This window comes from Gorilla gorilla, chromosome 18 (assembly GCF_029281585.2).
Source record: "Gorilla gorilla gorilla isolate KB3781 chromosome 18, NHGRI_mGorGor1-v2.1_pri, whole genome shotgun sequence".
Classification (NCBI taxonomy): domain Eukaryota; kingdom Metazoa; phylum Chordata; class Mammalia; order Primates; family Hominidae; genus Gorilla; species Gorilla gorilla.
The window spans coordinates 120828662-120850592 of NC_073242.2; the positions used below are offsets into that span (position 1 = coordinate 120828662).

The 21931-nt window shown below is 45.9% G+C and overlaps 1 protein-coding gene across 33 annotated transcripts in view; it reads left to right on the forward strand.

Annotated features, from left to right (window-relative positions):
- The window catches only part of LOC115931432 (decreased expression in renal and prostate cancer protein), a 407507-nt gene that overhangs the window by 57731 nt on the left and 327845 nt on the right, over window positions 1-21931 (forward strand). For 26 of the 33 annotated variants that reach the window (XR_010131404.1, XR_010131402.1, XR_010131403.1 and 23 more), the window contains 10 exons: window positions 1489-1598; window positions 2666-2797; window positions 6081-6296; window positions 7180-7245; window positions 9397-9455; window positions 10547-11072; window positions 15572-15694; window positions 17547-17663; window positions 18001-18197; window positions 19042-19106. The gene's annotated coding sequence lies outside the window, so the exon portion shown is untranslated. Of the gene's footprint in view, window positions 1-1488; window positions 1599-2665; window positions 2798-6080; window positions 6297-6581; window positions 6736-7179; window positions 7246-9396; window positions 9456-10546; window positions 11073-15571; window positions 15695-17546; window positions 17664-17705; window positions 18198-19041; window positions 19107-21931 lie in introns of all 33 variants that reach the window. The other 7 variants (XR_010131400.1, XM_063699774.1, XR_010131396.1 and 4 more) reach the window with 6 other exon arrangements.

Below are 21931 nucleotides of genomic sequence, written 5' to 3' on the forward strand. Positions count from 1 at the left end.
GCCCCGTGTGTCATGCAGTGGACCTTCAAGCTGCCTTTGGTGGTAAAAGCTTGTCTGCACGTGTTGCATACAAAAGGCTTTTCTCCAGTGTGAGTCCATCCGCCTTTCAGTCTGAGGAGTGGGAGAGGATGAGAAGGTCTTCCCACACCTTGTGCATCTCTGTTGCTTGGCTATGGGCATGGCTGGGCCTCTTAACAATGGTGTCATGCCCAGGGGTGGGGGGAACATGGCCTGGGGTCTGATGAATACCAGGAACTTCAGCTTTGATGGAGTTGGCTGGGCTCTGATAAACTTGGAGACTGCTCCCACCTTCCATCTCAGCGTGGCCGCTCTCAGCTCTGCCCCCGCCATGGGGAGACTTGGACTAGATGTTTAGAAAGCAGCTTTAGGGTTCAGAGAAATTGGGCCTAGCATCTGTGGGCTCATACAGATATGGTTCATCATCTCCAGTGGTTCAACTTACATGTTTTTTTGACTTTGTCATGGTGCAAAAGCAATACACATTCAGTAGAAACAGTGCTTCGAGTACCCATACAGCCAGGTTTTCAGTGTTCAGTACGTCACATGAGCTATTCAACGCTGTGTTATAAAATATGCTCTGTGTGAGATGATTTTGCCTAACCCTGCTGTGCAGAAGGCAGATTCTCCTGCCTCAGCCTCCCGACTAGCTGGGATTACAGGCATGTGCCACCACACCCGGCTAATGTTGTAGTTTTAGTAGAGACGGGGTTTCTCTATGTTGGTTAGGCTGGTCTCAAACTCCTGACCTCAGGTGATCTACCCGCCTCGGCCTCTCAAAGTGCTGGGATCACAGGCATGAGCCATCACTCCTGGCCTAATTTTTGTATTTTTAGTAGAGAGAGGGTTTCACTCTGTTGGCCAGGCTGGTCTCGAATTCCTGACCTCAAGTTATCTGCCTGCCTCGGCCTCCCAAACTGTTGGAATTACAGGCGTGAACCACCATGCCTGGCCAGCTCTATTTCTTTAAGCCTACATGTTTGCACTTGTTAAAAGTATTTGAACATACAATTACTCAGCTTCCCTTGTTTATGCGTGAATTTTGTATAATCTTAAATATTTTTTCCAATCTAAGCTTTATTTTATCCCGTTTCTTCTATATTTGTATAACTTTAGGCGGCTATCTTCATTGAAAGTTTTTTCTCAAAAGCCTTAAGATAGAACATAGTTCTTGGCAGCAATTTGAAAGTTATTTGAGGAGAAGGGGAGACTTACAATGATGATTCAAATGAAGGAAACAAAAATAATGAAGCAAGGCAGAGGAAAAAGCAGTACTCACTTGAGCACATCCCAAAAGAATAACATTTCAAATGTAACTAGAAAAAAGTATGCTGAAGTTTGCAATACAGAAATAATTATTAATAAGATAGCTTTAAAGCCCTGCTCAGCTTTTGAATGTTGGGAATTGACCCAGAGGTGGCTGTAACCTAAGATGGTTCCTTCAGTAATGACCATTTTTTCTTTTTCAAGATGATGATTATTCCCCACCTTCTAAGAGACAAAGACCAATGAGCCACCACAGCCACCAGTCCCAGAACCCGCCAATGCTGGGGAATGGAAAATGAGGGAGTTCAACTCTGGTAAGTTCTCAGCGAAATCCATGACCTTTTCCTTTATCTTCTGGACTCTCAAGGTGACTGATGAAACTTACCACATGCTCTGCAGGGGGAAATGGTTTAGCATGTGTTACTACATCTTAATCACATCTTTGTAAAGCCAGGAGCATTTTACAAGTCACGTTACAGACATTGTTTAAACATAGTCTGTATTTACCAAAGTATAGGACATTGTATCATCTCATATTAATTAGTTAGTTGGCTCAAAATTAGTGCTAATGACTTAGTAATTCAGTGATTTCTGTTAGCTTTAAAACCTTTATTTCAGAACTATTTCACCTCTTGGTTTTCATTTTTGCTGTGTGTCACTGCCTGCCGGCTGCTAATTTATTAACTCCCAGTGAATCATGTGTCCTGTGAAGGGACTGAATATTAGTGGCAATTTATGTTGATGATTTGTATTTTGAATAAATAGTTTGAATACATAGAACATTAAGCTTGTATACATTTTGAAAATAGTATTTTAATATTCTACTGTGTCATAGTTACAATGATTGGATATATATTGAATTTATATGTACTTTAAGTTGTTATATGTTTATGGTCTTTAGCATTCTAACGTGCAATTGTATATCTGTTAAGTCTTTTTTTTTTTTCAAGATTAGACTGATTTACTGAGGCATCTGTTTGATGCCACATTAAGTGGCTCAGGCTTTGTGTAGGGGTTGAGGTTAAAGCAGGAAGAAGGGTGGTGAGAGGTGGGGTACCAGGATTAGGTTGGAATACCTGGGGGTGCTCTGAGGCTCCCCAAGTTTCCCTGGTCTTGGCCGGCTGTGCTGCTGGCCTGGGCATCTGATGGGCCTGCAAGGGTGGTCCAGGGGCTAGGGCAGGGACTTTGGAGTCACGCCGTTGGCTTTGAATCCAGACTCCTACACTTGGTAGCTGTGAACTCTCCATGCCTCAGGGACCTGCAGAACTGAGCTCTGTCTGAGCCAGTTTCCATCCAGGCACTGCGCATCCATCCAGAGGGTCACTGCCTCAGGTTGCTTGCTATTCACTGCCTTCTCAAGCAGACCGTTGTCTCCTTCTAGGCCCTCACAATCCAGTGGTGGAGACGAAACTCATCTGCCTCTGTCCCTCTGGGCACGCCTCATGCCAGATGCATCTGTGGACAGGGGCCATGCTCCTGGGCTTCCAAAGTTGGAGAAAGCTGCCAGGCTCAGGTGGCACAGCAGCTGCTGCCCTCTGAACACAGTGACAAAAGAACACTCTGGGCCTGGAGCCCTGGTCTGGGGCATTGGGCAAGGCTGTTGCACTTCTCTGATCCCATTTCCCCATCTGGAAAGTGCGCTGATTGTATCTCCCTGTGGGCACTGAGGGCTCAGTGTTAGTTTGAGAGCCAGCATCTGGGGTTTGGGCTGTAATTCCCCGTCAGCCCCATAGCTGCGGGGAACCAGGGACTTTGTTGGGATTACCCTAGGCATCAGTTTAGCTTCCTGCTCCTGGCTTGGGCTCAGCACCTGAAGTAGTCTAGGGGGTAGGTGGTCCTGGTGGGGGCTGGGGCTTTTACCCAGACTGATGTCACACCCAGAGCCAGAAGTCTTGGTGCCTGCTCTGGGCAAAGGTGCCAGCCTGTGCAACAAGAGGGAAACTCCGTCTCCAAAACAAAAACAAAAAAGCTTGCATCATTTCAGGGGGCTCACACCTCCCTAAGGGCCTGGTAATTGGCTGGCTCTGGCCTGCATCTGGCCCCGAGGGTGTAGGTAACACTCCACCTTACCTGGTTTCTTCCTGCCAGGGCCAATCTTCAGACCTCAGGACTTTGCAGCCTATCCCACCTCCCCTCTGGCCAGCCTTGAGCCCTTGTGGGTCCAGCACTTTTTCCAGGCTGTCTCCTGGTTGTCCTTCTGCCTCGAGGCCTGGCTCATGCTGCTCCCCCTCCCACTCTCCAAGACCCACAAGGACCACTCCACACCCAGCTCAGCCCCATCCCCTCAGATAGTCCTTTCTCTTTCCTCAGGTGGCCAGGTGCATATCTTGGTGTGAGGACCTTCACTGTATCTGGGAATGCCTACTGGTTACCTTTGTAACGGAGAACAAGGCATTTACCTGATATGAGTGCCTTGGTTCACTGTCTACATGGCTAGGGAGGGAGTCAATAATAGGCTTTTCACTTGCTGCTAGGGCCAGTTCTCCTGGCCCCATGGCTCTAGGGATGGAGGACGCTGCAGGAGATGCACCGCTCACTTCCCAGCTGAGGGCTGTGGGTCATCTCAGGGTGATTTCACAGTCCCCACATGCCCCACCCCCTCAGCTCTGCAAATACCAAGCAGTGCAGCCTGCCTAGGGGATGATGGGCTCGGGAGTGCCCAGGTAGTGCCCAGAGTGCCCTTGGCAGGCCCCTCACCTAGCTGCTTCCACAGCTCTGTAGCAAGAGTTCTAACCTTTTTTGACCGTGAAGCCTGCTGAGAATAAGAGCTGTGGACTGTTTTCCCAGAAAGGCATGTACATGCTCTCCACACAAAACCTTTCATCGTGGCCAAGCACAGTGGCTCATGTAACCCCAGAACTTTGGGAGGCGGAGCCAGTCGGATCACCTGAGGTCAGGAGTTCAAGACCAGCCTGCCCAACATGGCGAAACCCTGTCTCTACTAAAAATACAAAAAATTAGCCAGGTATGGTGGCAGCCACCTGTAATCCCAGCTACTCCAGAGGCTGAGGCAGGAGAATCACTTGAACCTGGGAGGCGCAGGTTGTAGTGTGGTGAGATCATGCCACTGCACTCCAGCCTGGGCGACAGGAGCGAAACTGTGTCTCAAAAAACAAAACAAAACAAAACCTTGCATCCTTTCAGGGGGCTCACACCTCCCTAAGGGCCCAGTAATTAAACCCTTTGGGCCTGAGGGTGAGAAACTTTGTCTCAGTTCTTCCCCAAGTGATCAGCCCAGGGGTAAGGAAGGAGAAGCCAGAAAGCAGGACCCAGGAGAAGGGCCCCCTCCTGGAGTTTGAGGCCCACTCCCTCCTGCCCCTGCCTCTCCTCTGTCCAGGACTCCTCCCTGCTCTGCCCCACTCCTGGGGCCATAACCATGGGGAGCTGTGGTTTTCTACAGGCCCCTGGGCACAAAGTGGGCAGGCTCACCTGGAGGCGATCAGAGTAACATGGCAGGAAGTGAGGGGGAAAGCCGCCCTGGAACTTCGCCTCTCTGCCCCCTGACGTCACTGGCGTGCACTCCTCCCTCCCCTCAGGCAGTGGCATGAGTTCCATGTGAGCGCTGTCCTGCTCCCTCTGCTGCCTCTTTTTTTTCTTGGGGCTGCCATAACACTTTCCCTTCCCCAGCCCTGCCAACCTGGTGGGACATTGGGCTTCCCTCTCACAGGGTCCTGGGGACAGGCCCATCCTTTATCATACCCACAGAGAGACCGTTTTTTTCTTCAGGATCTGAGGAGCAGCCAGGTTCCATGAGTTAAATGCAGATCTGAACCAAGCTGGGATTGGGGTACACACTCTCCTCTACTGAAAAGTAGCTAGGGATTCCAACTAGGTGAGAAGGAGAGTGGGGCAGAGCCAGACCAGACAAGGACTGATCACCTGGAAAAAGCCTGCCATCAAAGGTCTTGGCAAATGCTGGGTGCAGTGGCTCACTCCTGTAATACCAGCACTTTGCGGGGCTGAGACAGGTGGACTACTTGAGGCAAGGAGTTCGAGTCCAGCCTGGGCAACATGGCAAAACCGCATCTCTACTAGAAATACAAAAATTAGCTAGGCATGCTACACTCCTGTAATCCCAGCTACTCAGGAGACTGAGGCAGGAGAATCACTTGAACTGGGGAGGCAGAGGTTGAAGTGAGCCGAGATTGTGGCCCTGCACTCCAGTCTGGGAGACAGAGTGAAACTGGCCTCAAACAAAAAAGAATGTGGCCTTGGCAGAGAGGGGCCAGCCCAGCAGTGCCTTCCCTTGGGTTTCTCCTGGGTAGGCCTCTGCCATGAGAAGGTGCTTCCTTCTGCCTATCCATGGCCCACAGCAATGGAATGTCTGCTTCTAGGGGTTGGGTGGGAGACTGCTGGCAGAACTGGAAACCTTCAGGTGGGGTTTTTTTGTTTTGTTTTGTTTTCGAGATGGAGCGTCACTCTGTCACCCAGGCTGGAGTGCAGTGGTGGAATCTCAGTTCACTGCAACCTCCGCCCCCCTGGGTTCAAACAATTCTCCTGTCTCAGCCTCCTGAGTAGCTCAGATTACAGGCATGTGCCACCATGCCCGGCTAGTTTTTGTATTTTTTGTATAGATGGCATTTCACCATGTTGGCTGGGCTGGTCTCGAACTCCTGACCTCAAGTGATCCACCCACCTCGGCCTCCCAAAGTGCTGGGGTTACAGGCATGAGCCACTGAGCCCAGCCCCTTCAGGGGGGTTTTGAGGCTTCACTACAATACTAGTTTCCTGTGGCTGCTGCAACAAATTACCACACACTTAGTGACTTAAAACAACCAAAATGTATTCCCTTACAGGTCTGAAGGCCAGAATTCTACAGTAAGTCCTACTGAGTCAAGGTGGGAGCAGGGTCGGTGGTTTCCGAGGCTCTGCGGGAGAATCTGTTTCCTGGCCGTAGAGGTGGCCTGCATTCCTCAGCTTGTGCTGCCCGTCTCGAATGACTGGAGTTTCCTGCTTCTGTCACTACACCTCCCACCCTCTCCATCACCTGCTCTGCTCTTACAAGGATCCGAGTCAGTACATCAACCCCAAAAGCCAAAGACCCTTAACCTCATTATATCTGCAAAGCCTGTTTTGCCATATAAGGGTCATGTTCACCAGTTCCCGGGATTAGGATATGGGCATCTTGGGGGCATCAGCCTGCTACAGCTAGGCTGCAAAACTGTTACACCCTCCTGGTGTTTCAATGATTGGGAGAAAAAGGGTTGGCATTTTTTGCTTAGGGGTCCCTCTTAAACTTGTATCTGTAAGGTCGGGGGTCCCTCTTAATCTTGTGTTTTTGTTTTTGTTTTTTTGAGGTGGAGTCTTGCTCTGTCATCCAGGCTAGCAGTGGCGTGATCTTGGCTCACTGCAATGTCTGCCTCCTGGGTTCAGGTGATTCTCCTGCCTCAGCCTCCTGAGTAGCTGGGACTACAGGCGCCCACCACCATGCCCTGCTGTTTTGTATTTTTGGTAGGGACGGGGTGGGGGTGGGGCTAGGGAGGGGGGTTTTGGCTATGTTGCCCTGAGCTCAAAGCGATCCGCCTGCCTCTGCTGCCAAAGTGCTGGGATTACAGGCCTGCACCACTGCACCCGGCTGCTGTAAAGTCTTATTTCACACAGCTGAGACATGTTTTAGGAAGTTTGCTAAAAGACCCCTGGAGACCGCCTCATTGTGACCTCCCTGTTATTGTGTTTAATTTGATTGAACTTTTCTGCCCTCCTGCTTTTCAGCTTCTCTAATAGTCTCCCATTAAACCAATTCTAAGAACCACCAAAAAGGGGAAATTTTTTCTTGAAAGCAATAAAATGATATGGACTGTTTGAATGTAAAATATATGAAATCAGTCATTATACGTTAGTGCTGCTCTGACGTAGGGACGTATTATTGAGAAGCAACTTTTGCTTGATTTTCAGAGAAATGGAATCGTCGTATCGCTGATCTACGTAAACAAATTGAAGAATTGTCTGAAAGAAAATATGGTATGTCTAAACTGGAAAAGTCCTGTAATCTTATGTTCATGGGCGTTTACACAATGGAGTTACTGTTCATCATGGGGGTACCGTGGACAAGCCCAGGGCTGCCGGCAAGTCATGCCATCCTTACACGTTTCTCCTTGTAAGGTGCTTTGTAGTGTCTACACACTTTGTTTCTAGATTGCTGCAAAGCTGAGGAAAAGTTGTATTTCTTTAGTTATTAGTTAGCATTTCTTTTAAACTTTCAGTATGGAGATTGGAAATTTATTTACATATTTATTGCAAAGCCCTGGATCTTAGGGATTTCATTGAATTATTTATTTATTTTTTTTGAGACGGAGCCTCGCTCTGTCGCCCAGGCTGGAGTGCAATGGCACGATCTCGGCTCACTGCAACCTCCGCCTCCCGGGTTCAAGCAGTTCTCTGCCTCAGCCTCCCGAGCAGCTAGGATTACAGGCACCAGCCACCACGCCTGGCTGATTTTTGTATTTTTAGTAGAGACGGGGTTTCATGATCTTGGCTAGGCTGGTCTTGAACTGCTGACCTCCTGATCCACTCACCTCAGCCTCCCAAAGTGCTGGGATTATAGGTGTGAGCTGCCATGCCTGGCCAAATACTATTTTTTTAAATGAATTGTTTCTCTTAGTCTGCTTTGTTAAATTTGGAATTCATCTGGGCGCGGTGGCTCACACCTGTAATCCCAGCACTTTGGGAGGCCAAGGCAGGCAGATATCTAGGTTGGGAGTTCGAGACCAGCCTGACCAACATGGAGAAACCCCGTCTCTACTAAAAATACAAAATTAGACGGGTGGGTTGGTGCATGTCTGTAATCCAAGCTATTCGGGAGGCCAAGGCAGGAGAATCGCTTGAACCCAGGAGGCAGAGGTTGCGGTGAGCCGAGGTTGCACCATTGCACTCTAGCCTGGGCAAAAAGAGCAAAACTCCATCTCAAAATAAATAAATAAAATGTTCAGTAGTCACCAAGGTGCCCCTATTGTCTCTACTTTTATCTTGATGCATCACTGAATTGATGTTAGATTTCAAATTCATCATTGCCCTGATACTATTCTATCCTGAAGCCACCTTTATATAGTGATGAAAGAAATTAGCGATTTGTTATTATCCTCTCTCTGTTGGTACACATCAGATGCTCACCTAAAAAGAGCAACAACCAGTGGAAAACATGATGTTTTCATTTGGGTGACTATTTACTTGTAACCTATTAGCAAACTATAAAATTGTATGATATGCAGAATTTTAACTGAATTGCTTTAAGTGAACATTTAAACATGATAAACAATATTGATGGTATTTATGTTAATGTACTTAAAATGAACATTTTTCTTCATGATGAGTAATATAACCTACTCCTCAATGAAAACCTAGCACTAAATTTGCTAATGAATTCAGTAACATTTCCATAATATTTTTAGTTACATGGTTAAGGTTCTCTTAGTGTTTCTCCCACTTTTTAATAGCTTATGCCTTTTTCACCTTTGGTTTTTTTTTGGTTCATTTTAAAGCAAAAATCTCACAACATGTGATATCTGGAAACACTGTAACCTAGTGGTAAGACCATAGGCCCTGGGGACACAGGCTGGCCACGTCTCTTCTCCTGTCTGAGCTTTAGTATCCTCTTTTGTGGTCATGAGAACTGAAGATCTGTCCCGAAGATTTGATAAGATAGTAAAGTGCTTCACATAATACCAGACATATAAATACACAGTAAATGCTTCCTCCTTATATTTTTATTGATTGATTGATTGAGACAGAATCTTGCTCTCTTGCCCAGGCTGGAATGCAGTGGCGTGATAATGGTTTCTGCAACCTCCACCTCCTGGGTTCAGGCAATTCTCCTGCCTCAGCCTCCCGAGTAGCTGGGATTACAGGTGCCTGCCACCATGCCCAGCTAATTATTGTACTTTTAGTACAGACGTGGTTTTACCATGTTGGCCAGGCTGGTCTCGAACTCCTGACCTCATGATCTGCCTGCCTCGGCCTCCCAAACTGCTGGGATTACAGGTGTGAGCCACTGTGCCCAGCCTGTCTTTTCTCTTCACACCCGCAGTTCATGATGAAATATTAAATATGCACTAGTGGATATTACTTTGCTGAATATTGCCTAGTGAATATTAAGTATTTATTCTCACCTTTCAGACATGAACTTATGAATTCAACAGGTGAAGATTTAGAACTTGATAAATCAACTTTGTGAGGTACGTCTTCAGTCTTAAGTCAGATTAGAAGATTATGTGAGGTGATTATCACTTAACATTGATTTAATGGTAGCTTCCACATGAAATAGTATGCCTCTAAGTATTAATTATGTCCTAGGACAGGAGAATTCATGTTGTCAAAATTCTCATACTCTCTAGAACAATAAACTCATTTTCTTTTTATTAGTAAATATTGCATTTATGGGTAGACAAAACTGAACGAACAATATTTGTTCTACTTTTGAGATGCAAGATTCATCTGGCATAATGCATTGAACAGGTTATTATTGAAGTCTACACCAGTCAACTGAATAAGCATTCATCAAATGTCCATGATATGCAGGACATAAGTTTTGTTTTAGAGTATGGAACCATGCATATTATCTTTTAATTAGATGATTTAGTTAGATATGTTTTTAAAGAACTAGAAATATAATTGATTTTCTTGTTTTGGCTCTGGAGTGGAGTGGGGACGAAACAGAATGGATTCACACAGTTTAGATTTATTAAAATGGAAGGATTGCAGCAAGATCATATCCCTAGTCTCCCCACAGCAAATGTCACCTGCTAGCTGTTTTTTTTTTTTTTTTTTTTTTGGAGGTTGAAGTTTTGTTCTGTCGCCCACGCTGGAGTGCAGTGGTATGATCTCAGCTCATGGCAAGCTCACCTCCTGGGTTCAAGCAATTCTCCCTGCCTCAGCCTCCTAAGTAGCTGGGATTACAGGCCTCTGCCACCACACCTGCCTAATTTTTGTATTTGTAGTAGAGTTGGGGTTTCACCATGTTGGCCAGGCTGGCCTTGAACTCCTGACTTCAGGAGATTCACCTGCCTCAGCCTCCCAAAGTGCTTGGGATTATGGGTGTGTCACTGCACTTGGATTTAATGGGATATTTCACTACAGACTTTGGTAAACAGAATATTAGCATTTTTGATGTTCTTTTTATTTTACTCATACTATTTTTCTTTGGACTCAATCACAATAACAGAATTAAAGATCAAGTGTAAAAGTTAAAGACCAGTACAGATTCAATAATTATTCTTTTCTACATACTGTGTTTAAATGATATCCCTTTTTCTTTTTGTTCTTATAGCTCGAGCTGTAAAAGCCAAAGGTCCGGTAATGATCCCATACCCTTTTTTCCAGTCTCATGTTGAAGATTTTTATGTAGAAGGCCTTCCCAAAGGAATTTTTTTTTTTTTTTTTTTGAGACGGAGTTTTCACTCTTATCGCCCAGGCTGGGATGCAATGGCGCAACCTTGCTGGTCACTGCAACCTCTGCCTCCTGGGTTCAAGAAATTCTCCTGCCTTAGCCTCCCAAGTCGCTGGGATTACATGTGCCCACCACCACACCAGGCTAATTTTTGTATTTTTAGTGGAGATGGGGTTTCACCATGTTGGCCGGGCCAGTCTCGAACTCCTGACGTCAAGTGATCTTCCCGCCTGTACTCCTGACATCAAGTGATCTTCCCGCCTCGGCCTCCCATAGTGCTGAGATTACAGACGTGAACCCATGCTTGGCCAGACATTTTGTTTTTTAGGAAGGCTTTCTACTAATGGAATTCCTGGCCTTGAGAGGATGTTACTTTCGAAGGAAAGGATTTTTTTGTTATTAAAAGGTAAGATTCCTGAATTCTTATTGGACTGTTGTCTCTGTTATGAGTAATCCATCTTTAGTCATTCACCACTAGGGTTGTATTTAATTAAGTCTGAGTTATTTTATGGTGGTTTTGTTTTGTTTTGTTTTGTGTTTACCGAATTTTGTTCTCATTGCCGTGGCTTGAGGGCAATGACGTGATCTCAGGTCGCCACATTCTCTGCCTTCCAGGTTCAAGCAATTCTCCTGCCTCAGCCTCGTTAGTAGCTGGATTTACAGGCATGCGCCACCGTGCCTGGCTAATTTTTTGTATTTTTAGTAGAGATGGTGTTTCACCATGTTGACCAGGCTGGTCTAGAACTCCTGACCTTGGGTGATCCACCCGCCTCGGCCTCCCAAAGTGCTGGGATTACAGGCATGAGCGACTGCGCCCAGCCTGGGCCTGCTTCTTTCTCTTTTTCTTTTTTTTTCATTAGCAGTTTAAAATTGGTGCCTTATTCAGACACAAGCAAAAGGACATTAGCCCAGCTTTGGAAATAGGTGAGAGCCCATCTATGATTTTCCTAGTTTCTCCTCCCCCTTTGCTTTTTGCTCTCTTGTTAGTATATTAATTGTTTTCACTCTCTGAATCTTTTTTCCCCATTTCTTTGGCAGACATTTTTACTTGTCTTGGAAGAGTAGGTGAAGAGCTGTTTTTAGGACTCTTTGAAAGGGTACAGTATGGGTGACAGTCTTGGCTAATGGTAACATCCAGGGAGCTGGGGTCAGCGTGAGCTGGAATCAGTTCAAATTAGCAAAGCACTGGCACTCAGTGGCAGGAATACAAGTGACTGCAAAGTGTTAAACACATCTGGAAAGGGATACTGACATCATCCTCAGAATTTGTGGGGAGTTCACATAGCCAGTTAAGACCCATTCCTCTTTGACCCTATAAAGATTCTTTAAAGAATAATACCCTTAGTGGTTTTCTAGCCAGCTTGCCTGCTCATTTATCTTTGAGGACGACATGCCTTGTGGAGCTCCACAGGCCCCAGAGGGGTATGGATTCTGCATTTAAAAGTGCTGAAGCTGAGAGACTGGGTCTTGGTGGACCCCGAGAGTTCTGTTTCTCCTCTACTCATTGTTCCTTTTTTTCCCAACAGCTGGCATTGCTGTTTAAATGGGTTGTTCTTTGCTGTTTTAAGTTGTTTCATAGTGGTGTGTCAGGATTTGGGTTTTCTTAATACTTTCCAAGCTGGTGACTTGAGTGGTGGTTAGGGAGGAAATGTTTTAGGGCTGTTCTGGAGCTATTGAGGTCAGGTGTCTAGATACTCCCAGCTTGTCTGTTGAGGAGAATGCTGTTCTCATTGTGCTGCCTTTGGTGGTGCTGTGTGTGGCTCTTTAGATGTGGGTGGAGGTGAGCTGGGGGAGTTAATGAGATCTTTTTTAGGTGCTTTTGATAAAGTAGCCTGCACTACAGGATTCACTGTGACTTTTTTCCTTAACCTATGCATTTCTCTCTGCTAGCTTTTGCTGTCTTTCTCATGCCTTTGATTTTCCCAGCTCCTCTTAGTTGAATTAACCTAAGTGCTCTGCTATGGTTTAAATGTGTCCCCCAAAGTTTATGTGCTGGAAACTCAATCCTCAATGCAACAGTTGGGATGTGGGGCCTAATAAAATAGCCTTCATGAATGAGTTAATGTTGTTATTGTGGTAATAGATTAGTAATCACAGAGTGGGCTTATTATAAAACAGAGTTCAGCCCCTTTTGCCCTCTTGCTTTCTTGCACTCTCTTTTCCTTCTGCCTTCTGTAGTGGGATGATGCAGCAAGAAGACCCTTACCAGATGCAGGCCCCTCAACCTTGGACTTCCTAACATCCAGAACTGTTAAGAAATAAAATTTATTCCTTTCCTTTCCTTTTCTTCCTCCTTTCCCTTCTCTTCCCTTTTCTTCCCTTCCCCTCCCTCCCTCTGTCCCTCCCTCCCTCCCTCCCTCCTTCCCTCCCTTCCTCCTTCCCTCTTTCTCTCTTTCCCTTCCTTCCTTTCCTTCTTTCCCTTCCTTCCTTTCCTTCCCTCCTTCCCTTTTTCCCTCCTTCCCTCCTTCCTTCCTTTTTTCTTTCCTTCCTTTTTTCCTTTTTATAAATTATGCAGTCTGTGGTATTCTTTTATAGAAGCATGAAATGGACAAAGACTCCATTTTCAAGAGCAAGCACTTTTGTAGTTTCTGAGCGAATTATGACTGCAAAGGAAGTTCTATAGGTAGCCTCAGATCCACTACCTAGGAAGCATGCTACCAAGCAGACCTAGGATCTAGGATTTGATCAAGTGCTGGGCAACATGATACCTCTGCAATTTAGCACTTCCCTATATACCTCCAGTTGGCTCAGCCCATTAGGGCTAAAACTACCCCTCATATCCTGGTGTCTCTTGTAGGCAGAAGCCTTGCCTAAACCCTAAGCTGCTTGGCTCACATTCTGTCTTGTGTTTTTTTTGTAGGGGGTTCAAATATACACAAAAGAAATATGTTGAACCTCCATGCACCCAACCCGCAGATTAAGCAGTTACCTCCATTTTTCCAGATTTGTTTCATCTGCTTCAATCTCCCTAAAAATTTATGTTTGTACAGGAGAGACTGAATAAATAGCTAATTCTCCACCCTACCTCTCATCTTAAGTCACTTTTCAGAGTAGTAAGTTAGTGACCTAGTAACCTTCCCTCTAATGACCAGTAGTTTTTTTTTTCTGAATACCATTATGAACTCATAGATTATTGTTTGCATTTTATGTGTTTCAGGCCATTGCAGTCTTTATTGTTTTGGATGCTTACATTGTCTCATCTAGGTTAATAATTATCTCTTCAAGTTGACTTTCATGTCTTTTTGACGTGATCCTGTTGGACTTTGATGGCTTCCTTGCTTTCTGGCAAAAAAGATGTTCCAGGATCAATATACTGCACCATACATGGAGTCAGCCATTTCTCTAGGGAACCTTGATTCCTTTTAGTAGAGAACACAGTTTGAGGTCTTGGACTGAATGACTTTTGTGAACCTCCTCTCCTGAGACTACAGGCTGCATCCCTGCATATAGCCCATTTGGAGCTCTTGCTGGGCACCAACAGATCTCCTAAAACTGCTATGTAGTTCTGCCTCACTCTTACAAAGATTCATCTCTTGAGAGTTTTGTGCTCTACCCCCAGATGTGGTCTTTCTGGTTCTGAAGCTTTTGCTTCAGTCACCCTGAATTTTGCCAGCCCTATGCATGCTATACCTTGGATTGCCAACTTGCCTTCACTGAAGCCAGTTTCTCTGGTTAGAATAGTTGCCCAAACCCATGCCTAATACTCTAGTAAACAAGGTTCTACCTAAGTTCATCAGCCTCCCTAAGTTCTGGAATTATAGGCTGCCACCATGCCCGGCCTTCACCAACATTTGCCGTTATCTTTTTTTTTTCTTCCTTTATACCTTAAAGCAGTATAAGAACAAGTGTCTTCAATATAGGAAACAGTATAATCCCAGGGCATTGGGAGGCTAAGACAGGAAGATGTCTCGATGCCAGGAGTTTTTTTGTTGTTGTTGTTGTTTTGTTTTTGTTATTGTTGTTGTTGTTTTTGACAGAGTCTTGCTCTGTCACCCAGGGTGGAGTGCAGTGATGGGGTCCACTGCAACCTCCACCTCCCAGGTTCAAGTGATTCTCCTGCCTCAGCCTCCCGAGTAGGTGAGACTACAGGTACACGCCACTACTGCCCAGCTAATTTTTGTATTTTTGATAGAGTCAGAGTTTCACCATGTTGGCCAGCCTGGTCTCGAACTCCAGACTTCAGGTGATTTGCCTGCCTTAGCTTCCCAAAGTGCTGGGATTACAAGCATGAGCCACCATGCCCAGCCTGATGCCAGGAGTTTTAGACTAGCCTGGGCAACATAGCAAGACCTTGTCTCTACAGAATATTTAAAAATTAGCCAAATGTGGTGGTGCCTGTGTATAGTCTCTCTCCCTCTCTCTCTTTTTTTTTTCTTTCTAACTTTTTGTGACATGGTCTGGCTCTGTCACCCAGGCTGAAGTGCAGTGGTGTGATCATGGCTCACTGCAGCCTGAAACTCCTGGGATCAAGTGATCAATCCTCCCACCTCATCCTACCAAGTAGTAGGGACCACAGCTGTATGCCACCCAGGTCTTGCTATGTTGTCCAGGCTGGTCTTGAGCTCCTGGCCTCAAGCAATCCTCTCACCTTGGCCCCCCACAGTGCAAGGATTACAGGTATGAGCCACCACGCCTGGCCCCTACCCTGCCTACTGAGAACCAAAAGAAGGACCCAAATTCTCCTTAGCTCAACTCGAGCCATTTCCTGATTGCTTCATCAGCAAGGAGCTGGTTATTGGGCTGTCCGGGCCTCCCAAGCAGCACAGAAATGAGGTGAAGGAGTTTTCCTGTTGCTCCACTCTGTAAGGAGTTGGAGGGTGATGTTTACTCGTTTGCAGAGAGAGATGCCTTGTAGGCACCTCAGGATGGAGAGGACCCTGATTCCAATGTCCTTTTTTTCTTCAGAAACAGGACCTTGCCCTGTCACTCAGGATGGAGTTCAGTGGTCCTATCATGGCTCATTATAGCCTCAAACTCCCAGGCTGAAGCAATCCTACCATGTCAGCCTTCCCGTAGCTGGGACTACAGGTAAGCATCGTGACACTCAGTGAATTTTGTTTTTATTTTGTTGTAGAGATGGGACCTCAGTATGTTGCCACGGCTGACCTTGAACTCCTGCACTCAAGGGATTTTCCTGCCCTGGCCTCCCAAAGTACTGGTATTACAGGCATGAGCCATTGTGCCCACCGTCTCTGGTTCTTAACCTTCTGCCTCCCTCTTCCAGTTTTAAAGAATGCTTGTAATTACATGGGCTCTCCTAGATACTCCAGGATAATCTTGTTTTAAGGTCAGCTGATGAGCAACATTTATTTTATGGGCACTCTTAATTCCCTCTTCCTGTGTAATTGTGCTGTGTAACATAGGACATGAGCAATTGGTGGTGGTGGGGGTTATTACTTTGGCCACCACAGTAACTATTTTATGCCAGGTACTCAGCTAAGCACTGGTGAATTAAGCATGAATAACACACACTCCCTAATCTCCATCCATTCATGGGAGGAGCACTTCACCTGCCATGCTCCTGAGAATCTCGGGAGTCAAAGAAGTCTTCTATGAGGAGGTGATGCCAAAGCGGACAAGTGACAGAGGAGTCGAAGCTAGCTAGGAAGAGAGTAGAGGTTTAAGGGGAAGCATATTATAAGCAGAGGATATTACCCACTTCAGAGACTCCCAGAGGAGGAAGAGTGTGTGTTCAAGGGGCAGATGAGGCTCAGTTGGACTCCATAGCAGATGAAATGGAGAGGGGCAAGCAGTGAGGCTGCCTTGCAAGGCAGGGCAGAGCAGGGGCTGTTAAGGAGTTTGGACTTAATCCCTGAGGCAAGGAGAAGTGATGTAAATGGGGGAGTAACATGATGAGATTCATGGATTAGAGACATGGCTCAGGCTGCCATAGAGAAGGCACCAAGGAGAGCAGATGGCTCAATGGGTGTGCAGGAGACCGCTCCCTGAGTTTAGGGAGAGGTTTTTAAAACAGAAGAAGTTTGAGTAATTTAAATGATGATGGGAAGGAGCTAAAAGTGGGGGATAGGTTAAAGATACAGGAAAGTGGGAGGAAGAACCGACAAGTGAGGTTCCAGAGAGGGCAGGAGAAGAGGAGATTCCCATAGGGGGATTAACACTTTCTTTTCTTTTTTCTTTCTAAGACAGGGTCTCACTCTGTTGCCCAGGCTGGAGTGCAGTGGCACAATCTTGGCTCACTGTAGTGTAGACTTCCCAGGCTCAAGGGATTTCTCCCACCCCAGACTCCCAGGTAGCTGGAACTACGGGTGTGCACCACCACCACACCTGGCTAATGTCTCTTTTTTTTGGTAGACACAGAGTCTCACTATTTAGCACTGATTGGTCTCCAACTCCTGGCCTCAAGCGATCCTCCTGCCTAGGCTTCCCAAATTGCTGGGATTACAGGCATGAGCCACAATGCCTGGCTTCTGCTAGTTCCGTATTCTCTAGAGTTGTCTTTACTTTGTGCTAGTGTGTCCCTCATTGTGCTGATCCTCTATAAAAATTAATACCTTTTTTTTGTTGTTGTTGAGATGGAGTTTCACTCTTGTTGCCCAGGCTGGAGTGCAATGGCGCTATCTCAGCTCAGCGCAACCTCCACCTGCCGGGTTCAAGCGATTCTCCTGCCTCAGCCTCCCGAGTAGTTGGGATTACAGGCATGTGCCACCATGCCCAGCTAATTTTGTATTTTTAGTAGAGATGGGGTTTCTCTATGCTGGTCAGGCTGGTCTCGAACTCCTGACCTTAGGTGATCTGTCTGCCTTGGCCTCCCAAAGTGCTGGGATTACAGGCATGAGCCATTTTGCCTGGCCAAAATTAATACTTTTTATATTAAATTTACATGTATATATATATATACGTTTTTTCTTTTTGATACCAGGTCTCACACTGTCACCCAGGCTGGAGTACAGTGGCACAACCTCTGCTCACTGCAGCCTCCACTTGCCAGGCTCAAGCAATTCTCCTGCCTCAACCTCCCGAGTAGCTGGGATTACAGGTAAGTGCCACCACACCCAGCTGATTTTTGTGTTTTTTGTAGAGACGAGGTTTCGCCGTGTTTCCCAGACTGTTCTCAAACTCCTGAGCTCAAAGCAGTCCACCCACCTTGGCCTCCCAGAGTGCTGGAATTACAGGTGTGAGCCATCTTGCTCATTCTAGTTTAAACTTTTGAGTGGTTTGTGTCTCCTGATTGGACTCCTACAAATACAGAATTGATGCTAGGAAGGGTACCAGGAGATAGACGCACACAGATGGGATTTGGGAATAGGTTTGGTTATCCAAGGAGCAGTGCTGAGCTCCTTGCTAATGGGATATGGGATGCTGGTGATTTCCAGGAAGTGAGCTCACAATGACTCAAGCTGCCACATACTGTTGATTGTGAAATGCCAGTTGAAGCATATGTCCTGTGAGCTTAGGGGTGCTACAAGTTGACCACTGCAGCAGTAAAGATGACTCTGAAGAATGGCGTGGGATGGATCCTTTCAAATGCACTTGAGCAGCGGTCTCCAACCACAGGGCCACAGAGCTGGAGGTGAGCAGCAGGCGAGTGAAGGGAAACTTCATCTGTATTTCTAGCCCCTCCCATCGCTTGCATGACCACCTGAGCTCCATGTCCTGTCAGATCAGCAGCAGCATTAGATTCTCATAGGAGCACAAACTCTGTTGTGAAGTGTGCATGTGAGGGATCTAGGTTGTGTACTCCTTATGAGAATCTAATGCCTGATACTCTGTTACTGTCTCCCATCACCCCAGATGGACAGTCTAGTTGCAGGAAAACAAGCTCAGAGGTCCCACTGAGTCTACGTTATAGTGAGTTGTAGAATCATTTCATTATATATTACTATGTAGTAATAATAGAAATAAAGTGCACAATATATGTAATGCACTTGAATCATCCTGAAATTATTCCCTCACTCCCAGTCTGTGGAAAAATTGTCTTCCACACATTCACTCTGTTTTTTGGTAGAGGCAGGGTCTTAATATATTGTCCAGGCTGATCTCAAACTCCTGGCCTCAAGTAATATACCTCTCTCAGCCTCCCAAAGTGCTGAGATTACAGGCATAAGCCACCACCCTCAACCAAGACTTTCTTAAACCAAATAAAAATTAAGTGAGATTGCTTGAGCCCAGGTGGTCAAGGCTGCAGTGAGCCTGATTGCACCACTGCACTCCAGCCTAGGTGACAGAATGAGACTGTCTCAAAAAATAAAATAAAATACAAATTAACCCTTTATGACATTCCCAGTAAATTCCTAAGTGTTCCCCACAAGTCTTTGAATTCTGTTTAATTTTCACATAACATTTAAGACATTTAAGAACTTATGTCTGTCTGTGTCATCCCTTTATGTCAAAAGATGTCTTTTTGTCACTTCCAGCTGGATCTACCATGAAGGACTTCTGAATCCAGGAAGAGAGACTGACTGGGCAACATGTTATTCAGGTACAAAAAGATTTGGACTGTAACTTAAAAATGATCAAATAATAGTGCATGCATCAAGTGCAATGGGAAGCTCTTCTGGAGAGTGAGAGAAGCTTCCAGTTAAGATGACATTGAAGCCAAGTCCTGAAAGATGAGGAAGAGTTGTATGAGAGTGGGGAGGGAAGGGGGAGGTGGAGGGATGGGGAATGGGCCGGGATGGGATAGCGCAAACTGCCCGGGAAGGGAAACCAGCACCGTACAGACCTGAACGACGAAGATGGCATATTTTGTTCAGGGAATGGTGAATTAAGTGTGGCAGGAATGCTGTGTAGACACAGTAATTTGCTTGTATGGAATTTTGCCTGAGAGACCTCATTGCAGTTTCTGATTTTTTGATGTCTTCATCCATCACTGTCCTTGTCAAATAGTTTGGAACAGGTATAATGATCACAATAACCCCAAGCATAGTATTTCGTTAATTCTCACAGAATCACATGTAGGTGCCACAGTTATCCCCATTTTATGAATGGAGTGATGAAGCCTTAGGAATAATGAATGATTTGAGCAGGCTCACCTGGATATTAAGACTGAGTCAAATGTTGGGTCTGGTCTGACTTTAATGTTTGCTTTGTTCATGAGCACCACATATTGCCTCTCCTATGCAGTTAAGCAGGTAGGTGACAGAAAAGCCCATGTTTGTCTCTACTCACACACTTCTGACTGAATGTATGTATGGAGTTTCTACACCAAATTCTTCAGTGCTCTGGATATTAGCTGGGTATCCCATGACTTTATTCTGATACTACCTGGAGTTAGCACAGACCCCACAAGTTAGGGGCTCAGTCCCACGAGGCCATCCTCACTTCAGATGCCAATGGCAAGTCCTAAGTTGTCACCATACTTTTGACCAACCTGTTACCAATCGGGGGTTCCCATAACTGTCTTCTTGGGTTTAATAATTTGCTAGAACAGTTTACGGAACTCAGAAAAACAGTTTATTTTCTTTTTTTCTGAGAGAGAGGGTCTTCTTTTGTTGCCCAGGCTGGTGTGCAATGGTGCAGTCATAGCTCATTGCAGCCTTGATTGTCTGGGCTCCAGTGGTTCTCCCACCTCAGCCTCCCTAGTAGCTGAGACTACATGCCTGCACCACCACATCTGGCTAGTTTCTTTTTTTTTTTGTATAGATGGGATCTTGTTGTGTTGGCCAGGCTGGCCACAAATTCCTGGTCTCAAGTGATCCTCCCACCTCAGCCTCTGAAAGTGCTGGGATTACAGATGGGAGCCACCACATCTGGCCAGTTCATTTCTTATTACTGGTTCATTGTGAAGGATACATCTCAGAAACAGTCAATGAAAGAGACGTGCATGCTGGATGCAGTGGCTCATGCCTGTAATCTCAGCACTTTGGGAGGCCAAGGTGGGAGGATCGCTTAAACTCAAGAGTTTGAGACCAGCCTGGGCAACATGGTGAAAACCTGTCTCTATAAAAAATTAAAAAATAATAATAACTGGTGTGATGGTGTGCACCTAGAGTTCCAACTACTAGGGAAGCTGAGATGAGAGGATACCTTGAGCTGGGGACTGGGGAGGCTTAGGTTACAGTAAGCTGAGATTGTGCCACTGCACTCTAGCTTGGACAAAAGAGCCTGATCCTGTCTCAAAAAAAAAGATACCCAGGGCAAGTTAAGTTCGGAGGGGCACAGAGCTCCCATGCCCTCTGTTGAACATGCGACCCTCCCAGCATCTCCTGTGTCCAGCAACCCTGAAAGCTCTGCAAACCCCATTCAGGGTGTTTATGGAGGCGTTATTATGCAAGCATGATTGATAAAATCTTTGGCTGTTGGTGATTAAGTCAGTCTCCAGCCCCTCTTCCTCCTGGAGTTCAGTGCATGAGGCTGAAAGTTCCAAGCCTCTTACCATGTGGTTGCGTGGTAATCAGCCCTCCTCTTGAGGAAATTTAGGAGCTTGCAGTCACCCAGTCATCTCAACAACATCCCCAAATGCATTCTTACCATGCTGGAGATCCCAAAGTTCTTAGAGGCTCTCGTGTTAGAAACCTGGGACCAAGACCAAATATTAAAACAAAAGATGTTCCTGTCACATCTATCACTGAGGTCTTTGTAAGAGTTTTAGAAGCTCTGTGCCACGAACCAGGGACAGAGATTAAATATATATTTCTTTTGTTTTTTTTGAGACAGAATCTCCTGTGTCATCCAGGCTGGAGTGCAGTGGTGTGATCATAGCTCACTATAGCTTTGGCCTCCTGAGATCAGGCAATCCTCCCATCTCAACCTCCCAAGTAGCTAGGACTACACATGCATGTCACCCATGCCCAGCTCATTTTTGTAGAGTCAGAGTTTTGCCATGGTGGCCAGGTTGGCCGTGTTGGCCAGATGGGGTCTTCTTTTGTTGCCCAGGCTGGCCACAAATTCCTGGGCTCAAGTGATCCTCCCACCTCGTCCTTGTAGAGATGAGATTTAGTTATGTTGTCCAGGCTGATCTCAAACTCCTCGGCTAAATCGATTGTCTCACCTCAGCCTCTCAAGTAGCTGGGACTACAGGCGCATACCACCATGTCGGGCTAATATTTATTTTTATTTTTTTCTAGAGTTGGGATGTCTCACTGTGTTTTTCATGCTAGTTTCAAACTTCGGGCCTCAAGTGTTCCTCCTGCCTTGACCTCCCAAAGTGTTGGGATTCTGGGTGGGAGCCACCATGCCCAGCAATCACAAGGGTCTTTATAAAAGAAAGAGAGTAGGAGATTCAGAATTGGAGCAGGAGATGTGGTGATGAAAGCAGAGGTAAGAGAGGGAGATTTGAAGATGCTTCACCTCTGGCTTTGAAGA